This window comes from Leptidea sinapis, chromosome 41, assembly GCF_905404315.1.
Source record: "Leptidea sinapis chromosome 41, ilLepSina1.1, whole genome shotgun sequence".
Taxonomy (NCBI): Eukaryota; Metazoa; Arthropoda; class Insecta; order Lepidoptera; family Pieridae; genus Leptidea; species Leptidea sinapis.
Genome location: NC_066305.1, coordinates 4,011,126 through 4,036,966, shown reverse-complemented (window position 1 = coordinate 4,036,966; position 25,841 = coordinate 4,011,126).

Below are 25,841 nucleotides of genomic sequence, written 5' to 3'. Positions count from 1 at the left end.
GTATTACGTACTCACACAATATTGAGTTTATAAACATTACTAGATAAAAATTAATTTGGATAAAATTATATAAAGATAAACACACTAAATAAAATTGTATAAGCATAATTACATTGACTAAGTAATATTTTATTATTAGGTTGATATTAAACTTTTGAAAATCAAGGGACAATAATAATCTTAAAAAGTAACAAAGGTTAAGCAAGACTATTTCAAAAAAATTCAAAACAACATAAACATAAACATTCAAGGTACCCATTAGGATACAAGTTTTAACTACATAAAATAAACTAAAATTGTAGGTAAATTTCACGCTAAAACGGTACACTACAAACGGGCACAGCACAGTAGGGTATTTTATTTTATTCGATTTTTGTGATGTCCTGCTTACTACGTACTGCAACAACCGGTGACGTGTCGGATTTGCGTGCCAGTATAGTACCGTGTTTAATAAAGTTATTATTATTATTATTATGTTAATGTAGGACGAGTAAGCTTAATGAATGTAATCCAAATCAACCAACAAAAGTAAGCCTCGCGTCGCCTGACTAAAAATAGCCCACACAAATATGATCAGTATAAGCTTCTGAATTCCCAGTAGTTACAAAGTTTGACCAACAAACACAATACCTCGTGGAATTCAACAGTAAACGTTACCTCGACTTTGTCGTTAGACCACACACAGAGACCATAGTCCGTCCCGATGTCAAATGGCAATCATGTATGGAATTACATATTTTGATGAGTACAAACTCCATTTTGATGGTTAGAGTTATAAGTTATCACAGTACTTACCATGCAAATCCAATATTGCTGCGGATAGATAATAAAATCTCCATATTATGCTAGTTGGTTTTGACAATCCCAACAGTCGAGTGGTAGTGATGTATGCCTATCGTGCAATGGATTGGGTTTACTCTCCGTTCAGAAGTTATATATTTTTTCTCTTCTGTGATATGTTTGATTCCTATACCCGTGAAGTGGTAAAAGTTAAAAAACAATAAACTACTGTTTAGGTCTTTTAAAAAAAAGCAATTGTGTGGTTTTATGAAACCACGATGCAAGTGAATCTTTTTTCACAAAATAACATAGGTATTAATATCAGCATAGAATAAAAACAAATTTATATATTATGCTTTACATTTTCATAAAATAAAAAAACCCTTAATCAAGTGTGGGGTTCGAACCTACTCTTCCACCCGAACCCAATTGTATCCAATATGCGAACCAAAGGCGCCGCCCGACCGTCGACATGCAACACACAGACGAAAAAGTTTGAGAAGATGTAATAAAAGTTTCACTTTAAAACTTTTTTTATATGTAGTGCCATTAAGGATTCCGCGGCAATAGGCCTCTTTAATAATGGAAAATAGTACTAAACACCATTAAAATTTATGATTTATAGAATAAGATCAAAACTTTAACAATACTGTTATCACAAGCGAAATTGTGTCTTAACTGGTTGTCTCATTTAGGAATAAAAGCTTCATGTTCGTCTTGTCAAAATGTATTATCAAATTAACACGAAAAATACGTTATTAAAATTAATGAGCAAATCCATGATCCTTGAATCCTATCAAAACAAAAGATGGCTCCCACGACACAAACAGACAGACAGATATGGCTCAGTAAAATAAAAATGAAGTTAATATGAATTACACTGTAAAAGACAAAGTACTGGTTACAAAATTGACCTTTGACCTTTCTTCGAGAACCCGAATCGATATCTAACACGAAAAACCTAAATTACGTGTCCGCTCGCAAAATATCAAGTTAACATCTTCGAATGCGTAAGAAATTGTCGAAATTTATGCGCGAGATCCGTGCTGGAGACTTGCAAGCCACGGCGCGGATCCCAAAAACGCGCGCTTTAAAATAAGAACATTCTTAAATAAGTTACGATCGCGTATCGGCAATTTATTGTAAGCTTATACCTACTTGCCTTAAACACTGTTCGAATTATAATGATGATACGTTTAAATTATTATTATTAAACTAAGTAGTAAAATATTGTTATTATATATTTTGACTCATCATTTCTAGTAATCGATACTCATTGAAAATTGCACTGTGAAGGACCGCCATATAGTGAGGATGATATCCTAATTTGTCGTGCCGTGCGAATGACACGGCGGCAGGAATCAGGTAAAACAGCTATTCAAAACACTTCCCGTGATAAAAGTGGTAGAAAACCCACAATGAAGCGACGTTTCTACGCAATGCTAAGTGATCCAGCTGTTCAAAGTGCACTGGGTCCTCGACAATTCGAGCTGCTCTGCATTGCACGCGGCCGAATGGATTGAGCTGATACTCGGGTGCGCCAGACTAGAGATGATGATGATATGTGGCCGGACCTGCGCTTTGTGGACCGCTAGAATGTGGGCCGGCTAGAAGTATTGCCGTGCTCTATTTATGATGGCCAGCTTCTCCGAAGCCAATTTGGCTTTGCCCTCCAGATGACCGCGGGATTGGCAATAGATTGAGATTTCGAGACCTAGTATTCCAATATTAGAGAAGGCTTTATGTGAATCTCAAAATTCTGTCACTCGAGAATATTTTTTCAATTGACGACTTCATTGGTGTTAGACACTAATATTTGAATTAAACTTAAACCTTCGGACTTTACACAAAGCGCTTGAAAACACTAGTTATAGCAGGGTGAATCTAAGTTTACTTAACCTTCTACAATACCCGTAACATATATATTATATAGCCTCTCTCTTAAAACTCCTCTCAATCTTGCACTCATATTATGCGAATGTGTATTAGTACGTTTGTAACAAGACACTGCAGAAGCAAGTCGGTACGCGCTCCATATAGAGCTGAAGATTTTCGTAACAAAACGGAACAGGGATCACGCTTGTCCAACCGTGCTACGTGACGTCATACTAACAGTATTTTATTCAGATTATTATGTTACTGCTTTTTTTCAAACTTAAGTATATGATAATTTATATTTATACAGTTAATTCTTTATAACTTTTTATGAAATAGTTTATGTTATTTAAAGACAACTCATTCATTGGATGCAGCACCTTATAAACTACTTTATTATGTATACAGCCAATATATGCCTATATATGTACAGCCATTGTAAAATATTCTATTTGATTGAAAAGAGTGGCCGTTGAGTTTCTTATATGTTCTTCTCACGAGCTCAACTTTCTACGAACATATAGTAAGCTCAGTAATTTAAAAGAAGTATTTGTAGTGACGATTCAAAAGCGCTTAGTTTAAGCCTAATTGTATAAAGTTTATTTGACTTTGACTATAAAGCAACCAGTTGTCTTGGTGAGTCTGTTCATACTAAATAGTTCGATCAGTTTAATTATTTTTTAGTTGCTTATAATCTATAATATATTATATCTTAGTCCGTTCACTTTCATCGTAATCTTTGGATTCAATTAAATACTTCTTAATTAGAAATTATTACTTGCAAAGAACATTTAAATATATATTTCTCTTCAGTCCAAAGACGTCCGCACTGCTGGACAAAGGCCTCCCCCAAAGATCTTCATGACAATCGGTCCTGCGCTGCCCTCAACCAACCTATTCCGGTGATCTTGACCAGATCAGCGGTCTATTTTTTGGGGGGCCTACCAACACTGCGTCTCCTGCTACGTTGTTGCCATTAGAAGAAGGACATTACTGTCCCATCAGCCATCTGTCCTTCGAGCTATGTGCCCTGCCCACTGCCACTGAGTAGGAAATTGACTTGAGACGTCGCTCTTGTAAATCTAAACAATTACTAATATGCAAATATTGGGGTTGACCAGGTTATCAACTGTAAAGTGGATCCTGTAGATGAAGTCACAACCTGAGAGTTGAACAAAGCATACGAGATTTTATGAACACCAGAGGTTGTGGGTTCGAGTCCCGCATCATTCATAAAATTTTGTTTTTCAAAATTTGTTTGTGTACTTTCATGAGCCTTAATTATTATCCAAAAAAGCTAAAAATATTTTCCAAAATATTTGCGTCTGTCAGTGAGCAATCGAAACATTCTACCTTGATTCCAAATATTTTAGCATAGAGGCAAATCAAAAACGGATACTTTTAAAATGACATTGTATCAAGAAATCAAAATCAAGAGTTTCATTTATTTATTTGCTTATTAGGTATTCCGTACATCGGTGGCTATATTCATTATTGCGTCATTGATCAATTTTTATTTTAACTTCGAGTGCTGGGAAGATTTACAAGCTAACATTAATACTATTTTTAATGCAGCATGGTCTGAGTAAACTCATGTATATATTCGTGAGAAAATTCAAAAATTATAATAAAACCATTTTTAATGTATCATGGTCTAAGTTAAATCCCATACAATGTGCTGGGAAGATTAACAAATTATCATTCATACCATTTTTAATACATCATGGTCTGAAAATACGTTTATATTTAATTTATAAGTATAAAGCATTGCCTACCGTAGCCGGTAAGTATTAACCCGCACCTTCAGAGCATCAAAGTCACGTCCCATGCCGTCACATAACGCATTTTGTGATGAAATGAACACACGTACGAAACCGGAAGCTTCACAAATCACTGAGTCATGTAGTCTTGTGGTATGTTCAGATTTTAACATGATAAAGTCATGACGACACTTTTTTGCAAAATAAATCTTAGTGAATAACTCGATTCTTCTTATATATTAAATGGTATAAAAAGGGGTCAACGACGGGTCGTTTATGTGATGGGTCGAAAAATATATAATAAAAAAAGAGATTATAATATATTGGTTAAAAATTAAACACAAACTATTTCAATATTAATAATTAATACTTAGTCTGGCCATAAATACTGTTACAAGTAAAAATAAACAAAATACTACATTTAAATTTTGAATCCTTTATTTAATATGATTGTTCATTGAGTTTTCTCATTCTGGCGCCAATACATTGTACAATATTTTGCGATATTAAATTGGAGTATGGTGATAAAGAGAACCGAATCGCTGTGATTGGAAAAAAAAGTAGGTATGGAGCCAAAGACAATTTTCAAAACTCTCCACACGCTTGGTATTAGTAAAATGTTTGTGTGACCAGTTATTAATAGGTACAATGAGACCTCCTCTGTTTGTGACAGAAAAAGATCCACGTAGTATTAATAGGTGGTCAAAGCAGTAAGGGAAAGAATTCAAAGAAATCCTGTCCGAAAGCAAAACATTTTATCTCGGGAGATGAAGATAGAACCTAGAACAATCGCGTATTTTAAAAGATGACTTAGGACTTGCAGCCTATAAGAGACGTACTGGTCATTTCGTAACTGATAATTTAAAAAAGAATGGGTTGGTAAAATCGAAACAACTCACAGAAAAATTTTGTTGACGGAATATTTTTTTTTACAATTGCGTGACATTTTAACAAACAAAATTACCGTATTTATGCTTAAAGCTCTAAGAAAGCTTCCCAATTAGTCCACAGAGTGCAACGTGGGCACTATCCGACTTCAGTGATGGTTTGGCGGGTTATTAGCTAAGAAGGCGTGACTGAGCCATACTTTTGTGAAAAAGGTATCAAAACATCGACACAAGTGTATCAAGATACCATCCTTGAGAAGGTAGTGAAACCCCTTAACAACACCATGTTCAATAGCCAAGAATGGTCTTTCTAGCAAGACTCGGCGCCGGGTCATAAAGCTCGGTCTACGCACTCTTGGTTAGAAACGAACATTTTAGAGATGAAGATCAGAGATGAAGACTGGCCGTCGTCTAGTCCCGTTCTTAATCCGCTGGATTATGATTTATAAACGCCATGATAATTTGGAGTCCCTAAAACAATCCGTACTTTGACGGAAGAATTTTCCTATGGAAAGAGTGCGTGCTACTATTGATAACTGGCCTCAACGTTTGATGGCATGGAATCATATCGTAATTATAAATTAGTATTTTCGTTTTTATAACACAACTAATTATGTAATGTGAAAAATGGATAAAATTAAATTAATATTTATAATGATTAAATAATTTCAATTATGAAAACCAAGGAATTGTTTTGGTTATATATATAGTAAATTTTGTCATGCAGCTAAAAATTGAGGAAAACGGTTGACCCTAAAGGCCATCTCGGCAACTTCCCGCTAATTTCATACCTTAACGTTTCAAATTGTTAGTTGAAACAAAGAGTTAGGTGTTCTATGTTTTTAGCCCTTCGAGCTCAAAAGTCTGATGAAAGCTAAATAAAACCCTATTTTATAAATTTTTAAGCCTCAATCATTTTTTATTGCATAAATTGATTTTCACGCAGTTTTCAGTCGACATCAAAAAACAAACCTCAACAATTTTCCTCCAACTTCTCGTCGGTCCGCAGTGTCTTGCCATTGTATTATAGTTGCCAGGGCCAATGGTCTTAGTTTGTGGTAACGCTGCCGCACCCCGGGGATTCTTAGCACCCCCTGCCCCGTCGCTTATGTGGCTGCTACCGTGGCCACCACGAGCGGCGCCACCTGGGACTAGGGGCCGGGGCCTTATAGTGTCTGTCATATTTTGGGGGGCTTTTGCCATAATCGCAGCAGGCGGGTTGGTGATCGCAGTAAGTGGTGTGCTCTTAACGAAAGATGCTGCTGCCCATCCTCCGTTGTTTGTTTCCCTTAGTCGCCTCTTACGACACCCACGGGAGGAGATGGGGTGGTGCTATTCAGGTGCGACACTTTATTGCTGTAGTGACAGATTATTGCTGTAGTACTATTTGACCGCGTGCAATGCAGAGCAGATCGAATTGTCGGGAAGCCAGTGCTCTGTGAACGGCTAGATCACTTTTCGTTGTGTAGAGACGTCGCTTCATTGTTTGTCTTCTACCGCATTTTTTATGGGGAGTGTACCGAAGAGCTGTTTCACCTTATTCCTGCCGCCAAATTGAATCTTCGCATGACACGCCACAAATTAGAATATCATGCCACCATCTGGATGTGAGGCGGTCCTCCATAGTGGAATAAGCTTCCTTTTGCAGTGTTTCCGGAACGATATTACATAGGTAATTTCAAAAATAGCGCGTTAGGTGTACGTTTTCAAGGCTGGCAACGTTCCTGTGATTCCTCTGGTGTTGCATCAGAATGTGGGCGGCGGTGATTACTTAACTTTAGGTGACAATTACCCTCATTTGTCCTCCTATTCAAATTATGTATAATATATTTCCTTCCTCAACGTTTTCAAGAAATCTAGAAACCTACATGTTATCTTTGTCAAATAATCTTCATGTGTTGGTTTCCAGAAATGTTTTCACTTTTGTTAAAAAACAAGTCACGTCTTATGTGTAAGCAGCAATAGCTTCTCATTTTAGGAATATAATATTTTACAGTTACAGTCACTGTTCTACATAAAATTATTGTTTTATGTCAGCTCTAAATTGAGGCTTCGGGTTCACTTGGTGGGAGTTGATCACTCGCGCTCGTTACATCATTATGAATGTAATACGTACCTGATCCAGGTTAAAATGTGGGTAGGACTTAAAAACTAAGACTGAATCGTGTAATCCACTATCGGGTTCGAATCCCGCTAGGTGCAAGCAATTATATGTTTGTTTCCGAGTCATAGATGTTTATTTGTATTTATTTTTTATTTATTTATTTATACTATTAATCATTTACAGAAAGAATCTTAAAAGCTAACATAGTCCCGCAAAACTGTTTGGACAGTTTGTCTGCAGGATCAAGTCTCTTGTAATACATTAATGCTTATTAGAACATTGATTTTATACAAGTGTAATTAACAAATATTGATAAAAATATAATAAAAAATCTAATTTTAAGGCAGTGTTGACAATAAATATTTCTTAAGTTTAGTTTTAAATTTTCTCTTACAGGTTTCTAGTCGGATGTCCTCAGGCAAGCTGTTTAATAGATTATGTATGTTTATAATATGCATTTATCTACGTTAAGATAATAAAAATATCGTTGTCTTGCAACCCATAACCCAGGCTATATATACCTACTTTGGGGCAAGATAATTTGTGTAAAAAGTGTGTCAATATTATTATTCACAGTATGCCTGAATTGAATTATTTATTAAATCATTCCCAATCGATATGTAGGGGTCATTCCTTTAAGTTTGACATCTGGGCAAACTGTGTGTTTAAGTAAAATTGTGTAAAATAAATTTTTACTCAAACATGAAATTTTCCTACAAAATTAAAAAAAAAATTGTAAACATAGATTGCAATGAATATATTTTATTTTTTTAACAAAATGGTGTGATCGTTGTTAAAACTACATGATATTTTTTAAACAATATATACAAAATATTATAAACAAGATCTTAATTGAGTATAAAATAATAATTTTCCTCGATAGAAAACAAAAACATCAAAGCCGACACTTGGACTACGTTTTTATCTTTTTACTAACTAATTAATAAGCAATGCTCTATTTGAAGTTGATTTTTAGTAATAAAATAATAAAAAAATATATTGAATTGATTTCTCTTATCATAAAGTCTGAAGTGTGGAAGAAACCTAGTCCGGCGATCTTGACCAGATCATCGATTCATCTTCTGGGGGTTCTCCAACCAGCACTACGTCTCGAGGCCATTCGAGGACTTTGCTACTCCAACGGCCATCTGTCTGTCGAGTGGGCCCTGCCCACCGCCACATCAGTATCGCAACCATCTGAACTATGTCCGTGACTCTCATATAACGGATCTCCGATCCGATCTCACCGAATTCTGAGCAAAGCCCTATTACCCTCTGAGCGATGTGAAAAGCTAAGCCACGCCTTTTACCGCTTCTAACGATTTTTATTACTTTTCTCTCAGCCATGGGGATATGAGGCTCGATATTTCAAGCGCCTATTTGTCAGCGATGTTGTACTTTTTGTAACATACTTGAAACTTAAAATAGATAATTTATAGGTCTAGATAGAGTCTCTTGTTGTTAGACAACCGATAAAAACAGATCAGGTTTTGTGTGTCACCATCAATACTTTAATGTGCGTGACAAGCTACGTCTTTCACTTGCGATTTGTATAACTCTAGTCGATCTAGACGTATAAATCATCTAAGGAAAAATCAATCTTGCTATTGGCGCCAAATAGAAGTTAAAACTTCTTCAGGTGCGTTAAGCACTTTTATTGGGATGAGAATAAATAGTTGAACTCACGTCAGGACACGTGACCTGATCAAAAATTCAATACAGTCGTTGAAATTATGGATGAAAGTTGATTTTTCTGAGAGATAAACTTTTTAATGTAAAATAATTGTAATAGTACTGAAGTGATAAATTTTTTATGTAATATAAATTGTCATTTTTGTGTACGATAGCACAGTAATTTAATATTGTATTTAACCACACAAATGTAGTACTTTTATGCTGGTAAAAAAAGCAACCCGTGTGAAATTATTCCCTTACATTGCAAAATATTCAAAAATGCACAACGTTAATGTTCAAGTTTTCATTTCTGCCGGCACTCCCCGGAGTGCAACCCGTATTTTTATATCTATATTTATCATCAGCGACCAAGCATTCTAGAAAGTATACGAAACTGCGGTAAATATAAATTTGTTAAAGAAGATATATATTGATTTCAATATGAATCAACAGGACATGCAAACAGAAGTAAGGGTACTTTTATAAAACCTGTTAAAAACCAGAAGTAATAATCGTACCTCGTTATTTTTAACAAAAATTTAATTCAATTGTTTGTTTGCATAATCATTTTGAAATATATATGTAGCAACGTTGTAAAAAATATCGTAGTTATTATAAATGTTGTTATATCGATGATTTCATTGCGACATACGACTATCTCGAGGCAAACCACTGTTATATCTTGTAGTGTTTTAAGTAATTGAGCACACTCTAAATTATTGTTTAAACGATCGTATAATAATGTGAATGGACTTAGATCCACATCACAACAAGATCGTAAAAGAGCTATGATTTTATCGCATTACAACTAAGTATATTGTACAGACAGCAAAATAATAAGAATGACATAAAGCTAAGTCAAACTACTTAATGCTTAGATCATTTATACGTCTTGATAGTCTATGACAGCTGTGAAAACGTCGAAAAAAATTGTGTTTAGAGCAATCCACGCACACTAACATAAGGTGTCATACAAACCGCGAGTGTAAGAAGTAGCTTATCACGCACGCTAAAATATTATCCCTTGCCTGTTTTTGTCGATTGCCTAAGAGCAAGACACTCTATCTAGATCTATTAATTATCTAAGATAATATGACGTCATGAATTCAAAATAAAAAAATATTTCGTGAACAATAAGTTCAGGTTAGTTGTGTTTGTATGAAAATCAATTTTTAAATTATTTATTAATGTTCACTGATACAATTATGGTAAATGCACTAAGGTATTTTTTTATTTTTTTTTATTTATGGAATAAGAGGACAAACGAGCGTACGGGTCACCTGGTGTTAAGTGATCACCGCCGCCCACATTCTCTTGCAACACCATGACTCTCCCTTGATGCTGGTGTTAGGTTGTTCCATTTAATGTCATTCAACGATGAGCGGCTCGAATCATCGAAGGTCACGATAGATAGATAGAGTATAATATAAATTAATAGTTCGAGTGTATATTATTTTGAAAAAATGCGTACATTTCCACAACTATAACTTATTATACGCTAGGCTTTCGTAAAAAAATATTTCAACTTATCAAAAGTGTTTAAGAAAATTTAGTTCTTTTCTAGTTATTATTGTACTTTTTCGTCGAAGGATAAACCTAATTTTGTACCTTAAATCCAAGATAGTGGCTTGCGCCGACCCATTGTTGTAAGGTTGAATAAATTGATATTTCATCGGGACTCTGAACTAAACAGCATAATATACCAACTATTCCACCCTTTGCAAGACAGAACTCCCTATTGACTAGACCATTAGTGATACGGTATGACTACGTTCCGAGAGGGGGCTCTGATAACGTCACTAGATTCTAGAAGCTTTACAGCAAATAAACATATGAAATGCAAATGTAAATTGATCACACACAAAAAAATTGAAACTTTTTATTTCATACGGGTTATATCAAAATCATCATCATCAATTCAGCCGGAAGACGTCCACAGCTGGACAAAGGCATCCTCCGAAGATTGCCATGACTATCGGTCCTGCGCTGCCCTCATTAAACCTATTTCAGCGATCTTGACCAGATCAAAGGTCTATCTTGTGAGGGGCCGTGGTGGTGGACGGTACGTGGACATTCTAGGACTTTACTGCCCCAATGGCCATTTCTCCGTTGATCTATGTGCTCTGCCCACTGCCACTTCAGTCTCTTAACCAACTTTTCTATGTCGGTAATTTTGGTTCTCTTACGGATCTCCTCATTTCTGTATCGATCTCGCAGGGAACTCTCTATTGACGGTTGATTAACAATAAGCTTCCTCGTAAGTTATACGAGTAAGTACTTAATATAATTTATTCAAAAAAACAAATTTTATAAATATATTTACAACACTATGATTACATTAAATTAAAAATATCATTACGGGGAAGTGTACTTACCAATACGGGGAATACTGGCAGCATTTCCGCGTTGGATAGCTACGCTGATCCGTTGTAAAAAATTGCTGCCAGCGCTTGGGTTTATTGTAGGCCTTCTGAGGTGCGAAAATAGTACTTTGTACATTAGCAGGAGTAATATGCATATTGAAGGCCAAAAGACAAGCACGCTCTATTCTGTCAGTTGATGCAATCATGAGATCATCAAAGGAGACTAAAAAAGAAGTGCGTCCCATGCTTTTCAATGCTTTCAATGGAAACTTTAAACATTAAAAAATGACCCAAGTGTACGGCTACAAGTAAAATTAACACACACGCATTAATAACACCGTTCTAAATTATAAATTCCAAATACAAATTTTTACAATCTGTAATTTGTCGTTTCGCGAGAACTATGTTAAATTGTGTAGATATAATTTGAATTTGATACATCGTATAACTCGTTTAGGAGCTGCGATCCGACCGAAAATCGTGTCGTCATTAATAAAAGTCAAATCCGAATTCCGAATAAAAATCTCAACGAAATGTTTACATACGTTTTACATTTACTTATAAATTGACATTTTATGGCGTGGGCGTTCTGTAATGTAGAGTTAGATAGAAACACTTTGTATGATTTGCTTAATTTATTATATAATTTAGTAGTACTTTATATGATTTATATAAATTAATATTATATAAATCATATTCATCACTAAATCCACATTAAGCTAACATAATTCTTAATATAATATATTCAATTTTAATATGGGATGGTATGTTTTAGGTTTTTTTTTCTTACTTACAATTTATTTATAATTGAGTAATACTTTATTCCCGACTTCTGTGGTAGTTATCAATGTTTGAATGATTTTTTTTTACAATAAGAGACGAGATGAGTTGGACGTTCATCTGATGATAATTGATACACATTGCCCATTACAATGCAGTGCCACTCAGGATTTTTGAAAAATCCAAAACTGTGTTTTTATGTAAATAAGGGACGAGACGAGCAGGACGTTGAGCTGATGGTAATTGATACGCCCTACCCATGACAATGCAGTGCCGCTTAGGATTCTTGAAAAACCCAAAAATTTTTAGTGGCACTACAATTATGTTAAGTCTCATTTGCCCAGTAATTTCACTAGTTACGGCGCCCTTCATACCGAAACAAAGTAATGTTTACACATTACTGTTTCACGGCAGAAATGAGAGCCGTTTTGGTGCCCATAATCTAGCCGACTGCCTGTCCGTAGCTAGTAAAGAATAAAGCTGAAAATTAGATGAATATTCCGTTTTGCGACCGGATCAACATTACTACTTATTAGTGTAATATTTGACAATTATGAAGGGTAGGAAATATTCTTTTCAAGTGCGTTGATGTCATACACAAGGACAATAAATAATTAATTAGTAACCGCAGGACCTTTAAAATAACGCGTAACAAGGCACTTAATAATACATTTTATTTGCCGTTTCGACAGAAATCATATTACGAGTACATCCCGCTTAAAGTAAAATGCACAATTATTTTGACGCAAATGTTCGAGGTCCGTGGATTGCCTTCATGTTAATCAAATATGAAAATTAAATAAGGTAATATATACCGATTATTGGAGCCTTTGTTTTGTAATGATAATAAAGTGTATGAATATTTTAAATTGTTTAAGAAGAACGTTTAAAATAGCGCCTCTTGTGATTCAAGTTGCTATTTAAGACTTTTACCTGTTCTTTGCCATAAATGTTGATATATGTTTAGTAAAATACCTACCTAGGTAGTTCATTTAATACATCGAATAACTTACGATTCAACGGACGATTTTCCTCCAAGATGTTTTGTTTAATTTATGAAAGAATTTGTTATTCGTTCGTCCGCCCGTCTGTCAAGACCCTTTATCTCGGGAAGAGGTAGGTCTACAGTCCTTCGAAGCTGTGAAAAAATCAAACTTCTAAGGTAACATAAAAATACGGCAAATAAAAGAAGATACGGCAGTTTTTGCCGCAAAGAAACGTATAGTTCGACACTTTCAAGGGAATTTAAATTTAAATTTATAGCGTATTTTCCGTTGTCCTAGAACTATGAAATTTGGGAAGCAATGCCGTCTTTTACTACAAGAATAGGGACAAAATCTAGAACTATACATTTATAAATAAATAATATAAAAGTTGTACGAAATTCTAGGTGGTCAAGTCGCAGCAGCACTTTTCCGGTTTTTCATTTTAGTATCATTAGAAGTAAATAAATATCAATACTACTATAGCTTTTTACTTTTGAATTCATTTAGGTCATAATATTTGCAGCGCGCAGCGCATGCAATACAAACGAGTAGTTGCCGAATTACTTGGATGATATTGTTCTTGTAGTAATGGTTTACTTTTAACGTCATGAAAACCAAGAGACCTATTAGTCGCAAAATGGCTTTGATAAAAAAAAACTATGAAGTTGGACATTGAAGATTGAAGAGGACCTATGATGTAACCCAGAAATAAAATCTCAAGAGAAGAAATTATTATTATCTTTTATTCAATTAAAATCTATTTCCATTTTTATACTCGGGTATCAGTCACAACGCTTCTTTGGCTGTATTCGTTATTTAAACTTTTATTGAATTATCCATCTAAGAAGTTATGAAAGCTAACAACTCCTTATAAAACTGCACAAAAAATGAGCTGAATTAAAATATATAATAATATAACTTGCTGGAAAAGGGGCAACTAAGGAAAGGCACGTGGCTACTCAAGATAAGGCAGTGAGTAAATGTAGCGACAAATACTTTGTTGTACACAATATTTAATACTCTCTCTCACCTTCTGGCTCCTCGCCAGATCGCTACTATTTCCACTCCCTTCGGTTTTGGATGGTTATAATCACTTGACAGTCTTATCACAGTGAAATTTTACCTTTAAAAAGTTCTGGTGATTCAGTCATCATCAGATTCACTTCACTAAATATGCTTTCCAAAATTTTCTTTTCTAGATTTCATGATCAGATTTAACTACAAAAGGATTAATTGAGGATTATAGCATACCCTCACACTAGATTTTTTTTATTAAATAGGTTTTTTTAACAGTGATGATATGAGTTAGCAAACATACAATAACCAAATACAAAAAAACCTCTTCCTGTTATTAAGGTCGGTTAACTATTTAAAAAATTCAGTGTTCTGTTAAGGTTTGTATTGTAATTTTCACCTCATCTATGAATGTATTTTCAGGATATATGCAAAAAACGTTGCATTATGTTAATATATTTAAAGTTATAAGAAAAAAAGGCCCTCAGTAACTGTGAAATGCTGGTAAGATAAATGTAAATCATATTAACAATGACAAACAATGTCCAACTGAGTTCCATGCACCCCTTCTTCTCAGGTCTGAGGAGTTTCTCTCCCAAATTAGTGAAGATTTTGACGTGAAAACTCCATCTTCGGATAAAATTATTTGCGTCAAAATGCTGGTTGGTGGATTGAAATAAATATTATTCTTTTTAAAGCTTCACATATCTTAGGAATTCCTTTGGCATCCCTATCATTGACCAATCATTAAATATCTAATATAGCCTAGTAACACAAAACTTTAGTACTTTTTTAAATAAACGAGGGATTAAAACGCTGCTGACGAACCGCCTTATACATTCTATGCCTACGATTATAAAAGCCAGAGTTACCATTTAATAGGAGCAGATTGGCTAAGATCATATCTGTATATTTACGCCTCGATTATGCGTTATTCAGCGCGCGTTACATTCGGATCAATATGCCGTACTTGGAGATTGACGGTAGCCTTTTATAGTCACTGTTGATTTATTGATCACGATTGATCTCTGCATATTTTACTATATGTATGTATATGTAGCGGCTTATGTTCCTTTTAACAACTGTGGAATTCATTAAGCTTGTAAGTGAATAAATACATATTTTTTGTAATAGTAGAGCTATTTTTATAAGGTGCAGTTCGTCCGGGGTAATACTGCAACCACACATTTTTTTTGCATAAACACCACTATGCACAAGAGCTATTGTTTGGTTTGAAATGTGTGGGTGCTGCAGCGATAATATTATGTACTTAAGAAATCCTTAAGGTTGTTGCATGTAGAGCGATGTGACCAATTTCTTGTCACATTGCGCTACCTGTTAGGCTATGCGTTAAACGCCGATTTTTATTATTATGGGTAGATGGCTCCTCCAATTATTCCATCATTAAAAACCAATGAAGTATACATTTTTAATCGACTTCAGAAAAAGAAAGGTTGTTGTAATGTGTGTTTTTTGTTTCTTAGCCCAGAATTCCACCCTATCGTCGGTCCCCACAAGGGGGTCCTATCAACACTGCGTCTTTCGGTACTTTGTCGTCATTCGAGGACTTAACTGCCCCAACGGCCATCTCTCCGTCGAACCCTATGTGCCCTGGCCACTGCAACTTCAGTTAACTTTGGTTCTCCTACGGATGTCCTCATTTCTGATTCGATCTCGCAGGGAAACTCCGAGCATAGCCCTCTCTATTGCCCTCTGAGCGACCATGAGCTTTCTCATAAGGCTCATAGTTAGCGACCACGTCTGCGTACCGTAAGTCATCACTGGTAACACACACTGGTTGAAAACCTTCGTTTTCAGACACCGTGGTTACACAGACAGCAGAAACTATAGTTAATATATTGAAGTTTGTCAAAGAGATGTACTATGCTATTCAGCGTTCAATAAATATATATTTTTAAAGTTATAAAGTGCTCTCAATTCGAACAGTTGCTATTCAGAAGCCATTAATTAGTAAATAGTTATCAACAGTGACGCTGATCGCCATCCTGCCGACATTCTGTTTACCTAATATAAAGCAAAACAAGAATTAGAAATATGTAAGTAAAGTAGACCATAGACTGAATGATTCTATAGTTGGAGGGCTTAGGCGATATTCTACAAATTGTCTATTGCAATATATATGCTTCAATATATTTTCAATATATGTTAAAGCTTCATTGAAGCATGTAAATAAGTAAGTATTTTAATTATTTATTAATATCCCACTATGAATAATTTAAAATATTTTTTGTTCAAGTTAAAAGTTATTAAAAATTACGGTTTGATGGATTGTCATATCTACATCATTGCTATCTGTATAGTTTTTAACTACTGAGAAATGATCGTGGAATATAAATTAAAAATAAATAACACCCACCTTATCTATGCAAAGTACTAATATGTTTAACAAGAATAATTATTTTTACGTTTTATATTTAGCTTGTTAAAAGTTCATATGATTCGAAACAGGGAAAATTTAAAACGACACGCCACAAGTTAGGATATCATCCCCACCATCTGGATGTGTGGCGATCCTCCACAGTGCGGTTTTCAAGGAGCTTTGTTCTACGTACTACAAAGCTGTGGAATGAGCTTCCTTGTGCGGTGCTCCTGTGATTCCTCTGGTGTTGGAAGAAGATTGTGGGCGGTGATGATCACTTAGCACCAGATGAGCCGTTCGCTCGTTTGTCCTCCTAAAAAAAAGGGAACGGTAATATATGGAATCCTATTACTAAGACTCAGTCCGTTTATCTGTCTGCAAGTGGACTGTCCTGTGGCCGCTTGGTAGCTGAAATAATAACAGAGGGCCATATTCAGATGGCCGAAATGCAAATTAAAAAAAATCTTTCTTTTATAAAAGTGTGTCTAATAATAATAATAGTGTGTAAATAATATGTGGGTTTACAAAATGTACTACTACTACTACTGTGTAAACTACCCGTAAAACTGAAAGGACGTTAAATGGGGATGTGCAAATCGTGTTTCAGTAAAATTAAAGAGTAAACTACACAGAATGTACCTACATTTCTACCTAAGTTCATGTTTTCGCGGAACGACAAAAATTTTACAAGACCTACCGAAACGAACACTTATTTTTTCATAATAACCGTCAAATTTACAGAAACGGCTCAAAGTGTCCGTCGCCTTGCTCAATACAAAACCTCGCTCGTCGAAATATGGCTTGTGTGGCATTTCACACCATCGTCGGTGTTATTAATGCGAAAACCGATCCAACATGCTGTTCCATCTCGGCAACCGTTGGGCAATCGGAGAAATACACTCTGTCCTTCACATAACCATTTTTTCCAACTCAAATTTTTTTGAAGCCAGTACATGAGTATCATGACATCCTTGTATTGAGGTAGCAAATATTTTTTTTGTTATATGAGAGGGGGCAAATGGGCAAGAGGCTCACGGGATAGGGAGAGGTGAGGCAACCGCCCATGGACATCCGCAACAACAGGTGTGTCAAGTTATGCGTTGTCGGCCTTTAAGTCGGGAGTATGCTTTTTTCTTGTAGGTTCCTAAGTCGTACCTGTTCGGGAAGACCGCTGCCGGTAGTTGATTCCACAAAGTGGCTGTGCGAGGCAAGAAATTTATAACAAAACGCGCGGTTGTGGAATGCCAGACGTCTACGTGATGCGGATGGTACTTTGCACGTAATGTCCGATGGTGGAATTCGGCCGCTGGAATTAACCCGAACAGCTCCTCTGAGCACTCCCCGTGATAAATGCGGTAGAAGATGCAGAGAGAACCCATCTATGAATGAAAAATATAAAAACTATTAAAGTAGGCAATTATTACGTAAAATAGGTACGCAGGCCTTTTTGTTTAATAATTTGGTTCCCTGACAAAATTTTTATCTTTGATAATTAATTATATTCTAACAGAGTATTTTGTAACACGTTGTATCTCTATATAACTCTTTATATCTTAAAGCGTCGTGTGAGATTTCTTCTCGCAATGGACTTGTTTTATTAAATCATACGATTTGTCGAAGGCGTTCTGTCTATGACGTTTTAATGTTGTAGCTCACTTGTCTCACCACATATTTATATGAAAATGGTCAAAATTATGTTAAGTATTCCCTTCAATTATTTCCGTAAGAGTTACAGCTATGCATTATTGCAATGCAGACTGTCTATAACGTATTCTAATTCGTAAAGGCATGTATAAAGGACTGACATACATAATATTATTATATTCATGTTTTTTATATGGATTAAATTTTTAGTGCGTTGATTTAATATTAAAGTAACATAGTTGTAGCCTTGTCGTGGGATGGGTCATTCGTTTCCGATTATGGTATAGAAGTGATAGCTTGCGTGGATGCGTCATGCTTGTGAACGGAACGAGAACTCCGCTTTTAACTAATCTATATTTCTTAAAAAAATAACTCTTCAGTAAGATAAAATCTTCATATTCTCACCAACTCTTAAAGTTTATTTAAATGGCACTGCTAGTGTCGGCCGCGGCATCGTGGGGCGCGTCGTAACCTTCCCTAAGAGATGTGGGAGGGATGCGATGGCTGGTCAATGCGTCATGTTCGTTGACGAGCACTGCTTATAATGCCTGATCGATTCTATCTTTGGGGATTTTTTCTTCTATTTTAAAATTGCTAATAAACCATTTTAAGTTATTAGTTTAAATATAAGTACATATAATTGCTTTTATAATAGCTTTATTTATTAATAGTATATGCGAATTGTCGCGTCTACTGTACTATTAAGATTTTTTTTATTTACACAAGTAAGCCAAAACGACTAATTGACTAATTTTGATACATCTGTTCGCGTACATTGTATAATATATAATGTATAATGTTGAAACTGTTTCATATAGATTTAAGAGAGTGGCAATGAGTTTCTTGTCACTTTTTCTCATTTAAGCTCAACTTTTCCGAAGTGGTGTTAAAATCTTTGACATTCCTAAGTGTCATTTTAATCTTATAGAATAAACAAAGCAATTTGCATATTTATTTTTTTATTTACTCAGTTAAGTAATTTTAAGTAATGATATCAACACGAGACAGATAACATACGCTGTTAGTACCAAGAAGACTTCCTAAGTGTGAATCTATGGAAAAATAATTATATAATTCTTGCTGATGCCCACGACTTCATAAGCAAGTTTGCAATTGAAGATTATCTCATGTCCTATACCAGTTCCGGTTCCCGTTTTCGCTTCCGTTCCCAATAAATTATATGAATCTTATTTCGAGGAAGATTGCTATGGCAAACTAAACCTACTATTGGTATAGGTACAGCTCATCGACGTGAATTTAAATTTTTCACAAATTCCGCGGGAACCATGGATTTTTCCGTGTTAAAATGTACCCTATGTCCTTTCCCAAGCTCTAGTCTATCACTGTATCAAATTTCATCAAAATCGGTTCAGTAGCTCCGGCGTAAAAAGCGTAACAAACAAATCTACATTCACATTTATATAGTAGGGATTTGTGTTAAAAATACACATACAGCAACATTTACAAATAAAATCACATTATAAAATCTGTCCACAGTAATTCTATTACCTGACATGTGATCAATATTGTGTGGACATTGAAATTGCTTCTACGCACGATACAGCCTCGCGCGAGAATCAAACCTGTTCAATTATAATGTGGCTGCAAATTGTGCTCACAACACATAGATGGGAATGGGATAATGACTATTCTCTCTTGAGCTTGAGCTAAGAATAATAATTAAAATACGTTGAGGAAATTTGAATTCAAATCCAAATATTTTTATTCAAAACAGAATTTGATATAATTTATTGAATATGTTGACGATAACATTTACCTAGGGCATGTTATATCATTCAATTCTTGCAATGAGAAAGAAATAGAACGTAGAATTAAAAGCACTTGGAATAAATACTGGTCGATGAAGAAAATTTTAAATCAAATTTGCCAACGAAGCTTAAAAAAATAGCTATGGAGACCTGTTTAATGCCAGGCCTCACTTACGCGTGCCAAACATGGCCTCTAATCTATAGAAACTTAGAAAAAAATTAAGTTTGTCTTTTCCTCTTTAGGAATTGAGAGAATTAAATTTTAAAATTTAAAATTATATGGGGCTAAGACTGAGAGACAAAATTAGTAAAATCACAATAAGAAAGAAAGCCAAAGCAAAAAATGAAACCTTATCTGTTCTACGTTTAAAATGGAAATGGGCTGGACATATACAAAGAACAAAAGACGAAAGATGGTCCAAAGTAGTTATGAACTGGTACCCTATGAATAGGAAACAAAATCGAGGCAGGCCTAATAAGAGATAACAGTAGCAACAGCAGAAAAGATGTGGACAATAATTGCAAGAGACAGGAACGAGTGGAAATTAATGGAGGACTTTTTTACCGCTAAAGGCAATCGAAAATAATAAATAACAATACTAACAAAATACTTTTATTTAATGTAGTGAAATATTAATACATACTAATAAATACAATTTATAAGTAAATGCCTAAATGTATTGATTAGAAGAACGGGCGCAAGAAAACGTACCAATATTCTTAAAATAAGGCGGTCTAGAGATTTATGTCTTTATATAAAATCTAGAAAATTTCTAAATTGTGTAAGGAAGGATTGAAGAAGAAAAATATTGAGTTAATTTTAACTAAAATTGCCTACTATATGTGTTCTATATAGGTATAAATAATATTAGGGGTTAAATTATGAAATTGCCGATTTGTACTGAAAAATCGAAATTAGTTTTTTATTAATAAATTATTTATTATTATAAATTTAACATATTTCTTTAATCAAAATCATTACCATTATTATCTATACATTGCTGCCATCTAATAGTAAGGTCATATATGCCTTTGTGATAAAACGGTGGTGATCTAGATTCGACAAACTGTGTGAAAACATTTTGTACTGCCTCCTGAGAACTATTTGTCACGTAGAAAATTGTCCAAATCACGAAAAAAATGGTAGTCCGTTAGAGCAACGTCTGGCGAATTCGAACTCGTATTCAAAAATCATTCGAATTTTACAGTATCCATCTTTCTTGTCTAAGCTAAATAAAAACAAAACAACTGAAAGTCGAAAATCGAATGTTTTACAATTTTTAAGAGAAGAACGAAAACGAAAACGAAACCGAACGAAAAGTTCCATTCAAATATCTCAAACCATGAAGGTTCTATGTCAATTTGAAGTACCTATTAATAACAACTACAATAAAACGGCAATTTCATACTTTAACACCCATTATATACCTGTGTTAGTAATCCAGAAATAAATATAAGGGAGTGATGACTTTCATTAGTATTTCTTTGAATTTTCAAAAAATATCCAAGTATCGTGAATTTTAATAATGCTTGAATGCATTTCATTCCAATACTATAAATCTAGCACTACGTCTGCGCGACATTCTAATATTAAATATGAAATATTAAATAAGGCGTATGAATCGTGCTGCGATGGTATCGGGATGGCTGACACGTCATAGCAACGATCCTCTGTATTTGGTCTCGGTGAATGTAAAGTATATCATTAAAGCCAAACAATACATGTAATAGAACAGTGGTCTCCTTGAAAATACCTACGTTTGGGCGAATTGATAGGGTTTGTATCTACATATAAAATTATTGACGACGCGGACGGCGCGGGGAGCTAATACGGCGTGGTGGTGCGTGGCAATCAATAGTTTTGTCTTCCCAAGATTGCTTAGCGGCCGTGTAAGTCGTGTGTATGTGTGCGGGCGTCGATAAGGACCCTCTAGTATTAAGACTCTAGTATTAACTTAAGAGTACTTTTCTAGTGCTATATTGTGTTAAAGCCATGATTTTCTGATTTCTATTAGTAAATATATCAAGAATATAGGCTTGATATTATGTATGACTTCATATTAATTCTTTTTTCTCATGGCAATAAGTTTTGCTTTAGGTTTAATAAATAATCACTTATATTGTAATATTACAAGATTTGAAATGAATTTGTTATTTAGGCATTGGTTATATTTAAAAACTGATGACAAAACGTGTGCACCTGCTCTTTTATGGCAACAACTCATACTCCTTAAAAAGCGAATTGAATTTCTAGTGACAGGTTTTTCGCAGATCACACTGCTTGAAAGACTTGTGAATCACTGAAGGGTTGCTGGCTTTTTAGGTGGCTATACGTTTTTTTGAAGGTACGTATGTTAGACAAGGTTAGGGAAGGTAACACCATGTTTACGCAAATAATATAATTATACTGGAAACAGGATCATATTATCCAAACAGGCATGGCTAAATATCTACCTTTTACCACTCCGCATACAAAAACAGCGTGGTTAAATTAGGGAATGTACTTATAGGAGTTTCACAGAAATATAAAATTTCATGAGCTTGATGTATTAGAAACGACGAAAAACACGAGACTGTCACCTGATGGTAAGTGATCACCGCTGCCTATGTGAAACATAACAGCTTACCTGGCCTGGTTTTAGACACAAGAACATATAAAAATAATAAAATCTAAATATCAATAAACTTGGAGACGATTTCGTAGAACAAAAGGAAGTGCTATAGATGCGGGTATATTGAAATATTCCCACGTTTTCGTGCTTCTATAAACATTGGCGATGCGGTCACGAAACGGAGCTGGCTTCACGTTCCGTTTATGCATTAATTGATATTTTGATTTAGATAGTGCTCTCTACTAGTGTGAAATGGAAATGTAAAGGGAAATATTATTATGGGGGAATTATTGCGGTCATTTGACACATCCGCATAGGTGAGGAATATTAAATAAATGATTTAGTATTGTCATCTGTTTGAGTTACATTTACTATATGCTATTAGGTATATTTTGTAATTTACACCAATATTTATAACATGAGGTTTTTTAACTCCCCGCTAAGAAAAATAAAAAATTTCAAAATTCTGGAAGTTATTGGTTTTACCCCGTTTTTCGAAAATCGAGTTTCCATCAGACTGACTTTTCCCGCGATGGTGTCCGTACGTCTCTGTGTGTGTGCGTGCGTGTGTGTGTGTGGATGTATGTAAACCTCTTATAACTCGAATGGCTCGACCGATTTCATCGCGGTTAGCGCCATTCGAAAGGGCTTGACAAAACTTAGATTTTTAATACAACTTAAAACGATTCAGATTTTAAGAAATCTCAATAAACGTATTTTTTTTTAAATGTGTTGTTTTTATAATAACTTTTAAACGGCTTTGCCGATCGATTCCAAAAACTTACTAACTAGTTTAATGTTAAGAGTTGATCTTCTTAAAATTAAAAAAACCACGTCCATCGCCACTATGCCGGTGAAAATCGGTTGATTCGTTCGTGAGTTATCGGTGACGAAAGAAAACCGAAAAAAGTGTTTTTCAGAAACTCGCGTCAAATGCCGCCAACCGCGCGAAAATTGGTTCATTCATTCAAGTTATTGCCGTTTGAAAATTCAAAAAATAGTGTTTTATTAAACTTTTATCAAACATGATTTGCAGAATGATTTTTTTCGAATTATTCTGAAATTTAAATATGATAAAATTCATGTTCTGGGTTATTTTATAAAGAGCTCAAAAGGGTAGAATAGTTAACTCTTTGAGCTCGAAGAGCTCGGAATCGTCATAAGTAGAATTGAAGCGTTTATGTACTAAACCTCGCTGTTCCAAAAACACACCGAGAGCGTGTAAGAAATATAATCCATTTCTCTGTAATTATGCAGGATCTAATTTAGGCTATTTCTCTCCCTTGAATAAAATTACCAGGGAAGATAATAGTCATCACGATGAAGTCGACATATTTGATCATAACTTACATAAATTTAAAAAATATATTAAAACGGTTCTTTCAAGGGAGGGATGACCTCAATCGTTATTTTTCTTTTTTGTGTAAATTTATATTAATACTAGCTGACCCAGCAAACCTTGTTTTGCCATATAAAGTATAATTCACGCGATAGTTTTATAAGTAATAAAATATTGCCTATATTATAGCCTGTACATCATTTTGTTCTATTGTCAATAGTTTTTGCAGCGCACGCAAAAATAGGTTTTCGATTTTACCTTGTGTTACAAAATAGCAATTTTATTACGGATCCCTAATTTTGAAAAAAAAAACATAGCCTATCTCGATAAATGGACTACCCAACACTGAAAGAATCATTCAAATCGGACCAGTAGTACCAGAGATTAGCGCGTTCAAACAAACAAACAAACAAACACTGCAGCTTTATAATTCTAGTATAGATTGTACTTATAGATATATAATAATTTATACTTCTTATTTTATTTTGTGGCTTAATTTAATTGAATAGCATGTCATTTTCGCCTATAATTGAGGCATCACTTACCATGTGAATGTTATTGTTTTTGTATTATACTGTGTTTATATTAGTGTATACCTTGTTGGCGGAATTTAATAAATAAATAAATGTATGGAAGTTGCAGGGATCGCCTTTAGGGTCAATCGTTTTTCCTAATTTTTTTAAGTGTTTAGCAAGAAATTTTGTTATTTTATTACAGCTGATATAATTTGTAACACTGGAAATTACACCTACAACGTAACAAGACTGGAGAGTTCAACAAAAATAGTATAAAGCCTGAGGTTTGAAGTTTTGACGGTTCTGTTGTGGTCAGTACAGCTGTTCTGGTTCCGAGGACCACGCGCGCGTTACTTCTGTGACTGGGAGAGAGTGAATCGCGAATCGCGATCGACAAATTATTGTTTAAGAGGAATTTAATTATTTTTACCTTAATATAGGTCTTTAATTCTTGAAGCACAACAATAAAGTAAATAAATCATTTTATGATTCGCTTTAGTTTTAAATGATAATTAGTTTTAAAATAAATTATACATAGACAGTTACACAGCTATTGGAAGTCTAATATAATCCGCTAAACATAATACAACATAGATCTTCATCGAAATTGATAACTGTAGCCTGTAAATTCTACGGTGATACGGTGACTATATTAACAGATAATATTCTGTATTTGTTTAAAATAACAGTTACACAAAATACAAATTAAGAATAATATTTATGACTCAATTCTTCTGAATGCAGCTTCCACAGTCTGAATGTTGGCAGCATTCATTTACTTAAGGCTTCACACACGAGTTGCGGTTCCAAATCATAGCTATATTTTGATGTGTAATATTAAAAAAAATTGAAGCTAACTTTGAAATAATTAATAATAAATCCATATTTTACACTATTTTAAATCAGCTGTCTTATTATGTGCCCGGTGTTGTAAATTTACTTATGCACAAAACCAACTCAAACATCGTTTATTAAGAAAATTTATTTAATTAGGCGTTGCATTGCGGAAATCTATAATTATACAAATGATGTAAGTCTTCTTTAGTGTTAATTCCGCCAATATTTCTTTTTAAAACAATTCGATACGTGTTTCGCCTCTACACGAGGCATTCGCAGGACGTGTTGTCTCGCCAAAATCTGGCACGAGACTGTGTCGGGTATTGGCGGAATTAACACTAAAGAAGACTTACATCATTTGTATCGTTTATTAAACAAAATTATAGCTTAAAAAGTCAAAGTTGTATATTATAATAATTACCATTCCATTGATATTAAGATAAGAAAAGTTATAAAAATAAAAATTCTTTATTGAATATGTTATATTTTTAAGTGATAACCCTCACTTCTAGGATTTAAGAA